This window comes from Parasteatoda tepidariorum, chromosome 4, assembly GCF_043381705.1.
Source record: "Parasteatoda tepidariorum isolate YZ-2023 chromosome 4, CAS_Ptep_4.0, whole genome shotgun sequence".
NCBI classification, from domain to species: domain Eukaryota; kingdom Metazoa; phylum Arthropoda; class Arachnida; order Araneae; family Theridiidae; genus Parasteatoda; species Parasteatoda tepidariorum.
Window position 1 is genome coordinate 44,267,008 of NC_092207.1, and position 8,211 is coordinate 44,275,218.

At 31.6% G+C, this 8,211-nt stretch overlaps 1 protein-coding gene across 1 annotated transcript in view; it reads right to left on the minus strand.

Moving 5' to 3' along the window:
• Positions 1-4,146, minus strand: part of LOC107438229 (glucose dehydrogenase [FAD, quinone]) — a 50,167-nt gene extending 46,021 nt beyond the window's left edge. Inside the window, exon 1 of the mRNA XM_071180324.1 lies at positions 4,022-4,146. The gene's annotated coding sequence lies outside the window, so the exon portion shown is untranslated. The remainder of the gene's footprint in view (positions 1-4,021) is intronic.
• Between the last annotated feature and the right edge of the window lie 4,065 nt (positions 4,147-8,211).

The following is an 8,211-nucleotide window of genomic DNA, read 5'->3' on the forward strand; positions in this document are numbered from 1 at the left end:
AAAAAAACATGTTTCTTTGCTTAATATGGTGTAGGAAACCCGTTGGCATCCAAAACAGCTTGCAGTCTTCTCGGAATGGATAAATACAGTTCCTGTATGTTTGCCAAGGGAATATTATACCATTCTTCCTGCAAAACGGTGGCAAGTTCAGATAACGATGTTGGCGGTGGATAACGAGAACGCACTTTCCGTTCCAATGTAGACCACAAAGGTTCGATAATATTCAGGTCTGGTGACTGTGTTGGCCAGGGGAGATGAGACAACTCATCCTCGTGCTCAGAAAACCAGTCCTGGATAATGTGAGCTGTGTGAACAGGGGCTTTGTCGTCTTGGAAGACACCATCACCATCCGGGAACAAAGTTTGTACCATGGGATGAACTTGATCAGCCAAAATTTTCACATAAGTCTTGGCAGTCATGTACCCTGACACAGTTATCATGGGGCCAGCAGAGAACCACGATATGGCTGCCCAAACCATAACAGAACACCCGCCATGTTTCACTCTTGGCAACAAGCAGTCTGTATTATAGGCTTGAGATGGTGTTCTCCAGACGTAAACTCGGCCAGAAGTGGGAAACAATGTGAATGAAGACTCGTCAGACCATATTACTCGCTTCCACTGCGCTATAGTCCAGGCTTTATGACTTAAACACCACCTTTTCCTGTTACGGGCATTAGCATCACTGATGAGTGGCTTCTCAATTGCAGCACGGCCAGCAATTCCCTATTTATGAAGCTCCCTTCTAATTGTTTTGGTACTCACAGGGTTCGGTAACACAACATTCATTTCAGCAGTAACTTTTGCAGCTATGGTCCTCTTACTTTTCGTCACAATTGCCCTTAATGATCGTCTGTCACGATCACTCAGGACACACTTTCATCCGCGCTGTGATTTAGCAGATGATGTTTTTCCGCTTTTCAAATATGCGGAATAAATCTTCGATACAGTACCTCTTGAAACACTAAACACCTCGGCTACCTTGCTTACGGAAGCTCCTACCATACGTGCTCCAAGAATTTGCCCACGTTCGAAGTCTGTTAATTCTGACATAATGCAATGACAACCTCACATAACAGTACTCCGACAACAACTGAACTGTTTAGCACATTTACGAAGTTGTATAGGTGGCGTAAGTAGTCAAAAACGCCAGAGCCACCTACATATTTCATTAAAATCAATCTTTTCAAACATGCATTTCACAAGGTGTTTCCATATTTTTCTCCACCCCCTGTATATGGTTTTCACTGAAAAACAAGAAAAGCACCCTCTGCTTTAATTTCGCTTCGTTTCTCCCAGCAGGGTTTCTAGTGCTGGCACGTCGCATTAGAAATAAAAACAACTCCATATTGTATTTGATCACCATTTTTCTTTTAAAACAGCTTCACATGGACTCTGGGAAATGTTAATAGAATCATATTCATAAGAATTGCACTGTCATTCAAGCAAGAATAGCCTATCAAATGTGCTTCAAGAATGGCAACGCCTGGTCCTCTTAAGATTTCATATAGTCCATGCAAAGAAGAATCAGAGCTGTATTAAAAGAAAAATGGTGGCATTATTACACCATAATATATTAGGCATCTAATACTAAATTAGCAATAGAACCTTTTGACGAAATTAATTAATTAAGAATTAATGACATCCATAAACTGAATAATACCAACATTTCTCTAGTATAATACGAGTATATGAAAACCAAAGAAAAGTTAAGAAAGGGAAGAAGGAAAACTTAGTATTATTATTGAACACGTTTAAAAAAATATTGATTTAAACGTGATTAGAATTTAAGCTACTTCATTTAACATAAGTACCATAAAATGTGGATATTTCGAAAATTTTCAAACATAAAACAATAATTGAAAAGCATCAATAATAAAGTATTCGAAATATTTGTAAAGTTAAGATCTATTTTAATTAAGATATTAGCTCCTAGCCTGGATTCCTATCTTAACTTAAATATTTTTTAAGTTAAGATAGGACATAATACTATAAAAATGTAAATTTATAAAGAGGAAAAATATACAGCTTATTCTTTATTAAATAATATTACTTTTTCTTCGTTGATAATCTCTCATAATATGAGGATTAAAAATCCAAATACGTCATAACATGCATTTTTATTCAGAAGAAAAGTACTTTTAACAATACAGTTAATTAATAATGGGCACTGATTAATTAGCATATTTGATGTCATACTATCAATAATGACACTTACTACGATAAAAATTTAACAAATAGAGCCACGCTGTAAAGAATTTCCGGATCAATAACGGTAAGAAATCGTACTTTAATTCAGTTCTAACAGTTCAGTTCAGTTTTAAACGTAAAATTTGATGGAACCAAAAATCTGAAATGCCACAATTTTTATAGTAATATTGTAAAATCATTGAATAACTGTAGTTAAATAATTATTACTGTAAAATATACTGTACAAAATTTTTCAGTGAAACAGGATTTTAATGTAAAACGTATTTTACAGTAAAATTAATTTAATGGAAGATGCATCCAGGTTGCATTTTCTTTTTACCGTAATTTGATTCTGGATTTTTTACAGTGTATAGTTTTTACTTTTTTTTAACTAACTATAGGGGAGAGTGGGGTCAATTGTAACAGGGTACGATTGTAACAGAGCAAAAATTTCGAGTGTCGGGTTATAGATTTGGTTCCTAGGTGGCGCACAAGGTGTATTTAATAAATCTACATGTACACCCCTGCTGGCAACCATTTTTATGTACTTTTGAAAGAGTTACATCACAAAAGATATTTTCACGCTACGTAAGTACTTTTTTTGGTATTAGAATATTATATTGTAACAAAGTAATTTTGTTTAAACAAACAAAAATTATTAACCGAATATGTAAGTGGGCACCTTAATTATCATTTCAAAAAAAAATTATTAGCTTTGTTAATTAACTAGCATTGTTTTTAACAAATGAAGCTGAAATGGCGCCTTGGGGACGATTGTAGCAATAAGTAAAGGGACGATTGAAACAGCTGAAAATAAAATTCATAATTACAATTGCAATTGTTTAACCCCTTGGGCCCCATTTCTTATGTTTACAAACCATTACTTAACTCTTTAACCACCAATAGTTTCCTATATCATTTATATTATGTTGCATGTGCATTATTTTATTTGTCACCTTTCACAGCATAAATTGAAATTTTTAACCCCTGAAAGTTAAAAGTTTAACCCATTAGGTCACTGCTCATTATTATTTTTACTCCTAAAATATCACTACTATTTTGATCAATAAAAAAATATATCTCAACTATGATAATATGTATAATTAACTATGTTTTAGTTGAATTTATGAACTGTTACAATTGACCCCGTAAGTGGGGACAATTGTAACAAGTGCACGACTGTCAAAAATTGTTAATAACTAATATAATAACATTTAAAATAAGGTATTTTTTTTTTTTTCTAGTAGAGGATAGTCTACTTTACTCGTCTGTCAATTAATACTAATAATATATTGGATTTTTTGTTAGTTAAAAATAGTTAAGTAAAAAGTGTTACAATTGACCCCACTCTCCCCTACACTATCTTTTTATCAGTGTTCTATTTTTTCTGAACTCATGTGCTGAGTATTTGTCTAAAACGGAGTTATTGGAGGCTCTTTAATAGTTTTGATTATAATTTATTCGCTTTTGGTTAATTGACGTTACTGATTTAGGAAAGAGTTTCAATTGTTTGAAATGGTCTTTAGCTTTAGAATGCTCCTCTGAAAAGGGTCCATTAAAGAAAACATCTTCCTCTGAGAAGTATAATTTTTATAATGAACAGCCGTCAGAGTAGCGGTTGCTTGTGCTAAGCATTTCATTTTATCACTGTAGAAGAAAACTAAAGAACCATCTGAAGTTAAAAGATTTACAGACTATAAAAAAATTATTAACAAAAGCATAATTGAGAATAAAAGGGTTACATACGTAGTGTATCGATTTGATTTAGTTCGGCTTATTTCTATATTCAAATGGTATTTTCAATAAGCAAATAGAATTGAATAAATACTTACCTTTAATAATGGATAGATTATTTTGGCATAGGAAAAGATAAATATATTGTTCTTTTTTGGAAACTTTATGAGCGTTTCATATACAAAACAAATTACACAACAAATTACATACCTATTATACTGCTTTCCAAAAGATTGAGTGATGAAATTAAAAAAAGAAGTTCGACATAACACCTTCAGATATTTGCCAATGTATCTAGAATTTTTTATCATATAGGGGAAATTCGACTATCACGGTTAGAAATGTACCTGATTCAACAATAACGACACATGTTATAATATTTTTCTCGGAAAAGGGATTCAAAAATAATTTATCTAATATGGAATCCACGAATATATTCTTAATGTACTGTTGATAAAAGAATTGCGTCAAATTAAGTAAATTTTGGTGAAATACTTGAATTTTCAAGCTGTAAGATGCAATTTTAATGACTTTATTTCTGCATATTTAATTTGCTAATTTATCAGATTGAGAAAGTTATGAAATCAAGAACAAAAATCGTACTTGATCTGATTTAATACACTTTATGAGGTTAGCTGCTTCCAGCTGCCCTCATTAAGTAAATTTTGGTGAAATACTCGAATTTTCAAGCAGTAAGATGCAATTTTTAATGACTTTATTTCTGCATATTTAATTTGCTAATTTATCAGATTGAGAAAGTTATGAAATCAAGAACAAAAAACGTACTTGATCTGATTAAATACACTTTATGAGGGCTGCTGCATCCAGCAAAAGTTTACACGTTTTAGTACAACATGTTTTAGTACAAAAAAGATTGCATCGAGAAAAAAAAAACTTAGATAATCTATGTCGAACTGTTCTTCCCCTATTCTCATAGAAAGTGGCAAAAATTGCATGATCACGCGCGTCTGGTTTTGATGAGAGGGAAAATAGGGGGGGGGGGGGGACTTATATTATGGTGTTTGTCTAAGATAAAGTATAGTTACCAATGTAATTTTTTATGCGAATTTAAAAGAGATCAATCATGATTAATAACTTAAAATTTATGAGTATTTTTATGAATAAAAACTACAATTTTGTATTTGCACCAATTTGCACAAGTAAAGCTGTAGTCTAAACAAATGAAGTTTTTTTTTTAAATATAAAATCGTATGAGACCTAATACAAGCAGATAAAAAAATACTACACGCAAGGCTGAGCAACTTTTCACCATTCACTTTGAAGAGGGTATTTAACAGTTTGCTTAAAAATAGAATTTTTAAGTCCTTTTTAAACCCTGTTTTTGTTATACTAAAGAATACATGCTCACATTTTGCATCATTTCATTAAATCTCTATTGATTGCATGAATAAAAACTAGCTTTGCTCACAAAAATTAATAATTTTTTGGCCAAACATTTTCTAACAGAAAAACGGTTAGAATAATTTTTCAGTGTCATTTGAAAATTATTAATTTTTATTCTTGGTTTTTTCATCATATACGCTAATCTCTTTCAAGTATTGGGAGAAATTTACCTTCAGGGAGGATTTTTTGATTAAACTAACGCGCATTTGCGTTACATGGAGAAGAAAACCATGAAAATCTTCCTCGGTATGCCTAACAGCAAGGGAACTCCAACCCATGATCCGTCTATCACTGAGGATATTTTGCGTCATCACTGCGGTTGGTGCAAGACGAATGCGGAATTTATATCGACCAGTCATCGCTGGGATTCTTACCCAGTTCACCTCATTGGAAGGTGAACACTCTATTCCATGAGCCATCACGGTTCCAACGACATGGTTGTTGTAATGTTGTCAGCATTGTGCTCAAGCTGTCTTCACTTCCTAGATTAGCAGGTAGGGGAGAGTGAGGTCAATTGTAACAGGGTACGATAGTAACAGAGCAAAAATTTCGAGGGTCGGGTTCTAGATTTGGTTCCTAGGTAGCGCACAAGGTTTATTTAATAAATCGACATGCACACCCCTGCTGGCAACCATTTTTATGTTCTTTTGAAAGAGTTACATTACAAAAGATATTTTCACGCTACTTAAGTACTTTTTTTGGTATTACAATATTATATTGTAACAAAGTAATTTTGTTTAAACAAATAAAAATTATTAGCTGAATAAGTAAGTGGACACCTTAATTAACACTTCAAAATAAAAGATTAGTTTTGTTAATTAACTAGCATTGTTTTTAACAAATGAAGCTGAAATGGCGTCTTGGGGACGATTGTAACAATAAGTAAAGGGACGATTGTAACAGCTGAAAATAAATAATCTTATGTTTACAAACCATTACTTAACTCTTTAAGAACCACCAATAGTTTCCTATATCATTTATATTATGTTGCATGTGCATTATTTTATTTGTCACCTTTCACAGCATAAATTAAAATTTTTAACCCCTTAAAGTTAAAAGTTTAACCCTTTAGGTCTCTGCTCATTATTATTTTTACTCCTAAAATATCACTACTATTTTGATCAATAAAAAAATATATCACAACTATGATAATATGTATAATTAACTATGTTTTAGTTGAATTTATGAACTGTTACAATTGACCCCGTAAGTGGGGACAATTGTAACAAGTACACGAATGTCAAAAATTGTTAATAACTAATATAATAACATTTAAAATAAGGTATTTATTTTCTTTTCCAGAAGAGGATAGTCTGTCAATTAATACTAATAATATATTGGATTTTTTGTAAGTTAAAAATAGTTAAATAAAATATGTTACAATTGACCCCACTCTCCCCTACTGTCGATTTGAAGCTGGGCTTTAAGTCACCACTAAGGAACACATATCAGTCAATCAAAATGACGTGACAGTGTTTTTAACCAATGAGCTACTACGACACGACCTCTTTTATTAACTCAATACATTGTATGTGATTTAAACTTTTTTTAAAAAAATTACACTGTAAAATTTCTGAATTAAATCTATTTCCATTTTCTTTATCTTTTATTACCAGAACATATTACGGAACAAAAATATGATATACTGTCTTTTTTACATTAATTAATTACCATAAAACACAAAGTATAGGTAATCAATATCGAAATTTGATTTGAATTGTTACAGTGTACATCTTTTAAAAGACTTTTTATATATAAATGATGACAATAATAGTTTTCCTAAAAAAACTATAACCATGATTATTTAGACTATAACTTTTCTAAGAAATTCTATGCTTATATTTCATTTACTATAAAAACAAAGAAAAAAGATACAAAGAACTTTTTCTGAGAATAGTTTATGAGTAACTATCAAAAAACAATTCATTTGGCTCTTTTCGGAATTACTCGTATTTCCTTAAGTTGTAAGAGTACAGAAAATACAAAAATATATAAATACATAGGAATTTAAGTTTTTAAACTTGCAGATTGCATAGAATTACCAAAACATCACATATCTCTTTCATTATAGTAATGTTTTGAATTTTAAAAAATGGAAGAAAATGTTTCGTAGAAAAAGGTTTTTGCAAATTCTTTTGTCTGAATAGTATAAAATAAAAGATTCTTAGTTATATAGAGTTCCAAAATTTGTGCACTGCTGAAATAGTATACACTGCAAATATGTAATTAAATAGAATAAAATATTGTCTTAGAAGAGACATTTAACTAAATATGAAATGGAGAATCTACGAACTAAACGATATTCAAATTAAAATTATGATTTATTTATGCGAACAAATTAGTAAAATCAATATATTCGGTTTTATCTAAATCACTATCCTTAACATATAAAATTATTCGTAAACTCTTAAAGCAAAAATATACAAACACATATGAAGAGAGGAAGAAAAGTATGTAAATTTGATGAACAAAAAAAGGGAAGGCGGAATAAAAAATATCCAAACTTATTCGGTTGCAACAGATGAGAAAATGAGGAATTAGGTTAGAAAATTTTTCCCTCTTCGTCCAGCCACCAACTGGTTCTGATGATCTTTCTCCCGCCTTTCTTAATAGTGATTCTTCAGATTTCAATAACAATAACGTTTTTGTTCTCCACTTGGAAAAAAAATTTGTGTCTCTCAATCTTAGTTAATTTTTAAATTAAATTTTTGTTAAGGATATATTAATATATTTAAAAACTCAGCGGTGTGACAGCCCAAGAGGGCCAAGGCCTACTGTGCCCATTTCAGTTTTCTTGACCTTGGGCTCTGGGTGCAGGGGCAGATGTTCCGGTCAGGGGGTCGGCCGAACGCGGAACCCCCAGTGTTTAGTTCCCAAGCATGCT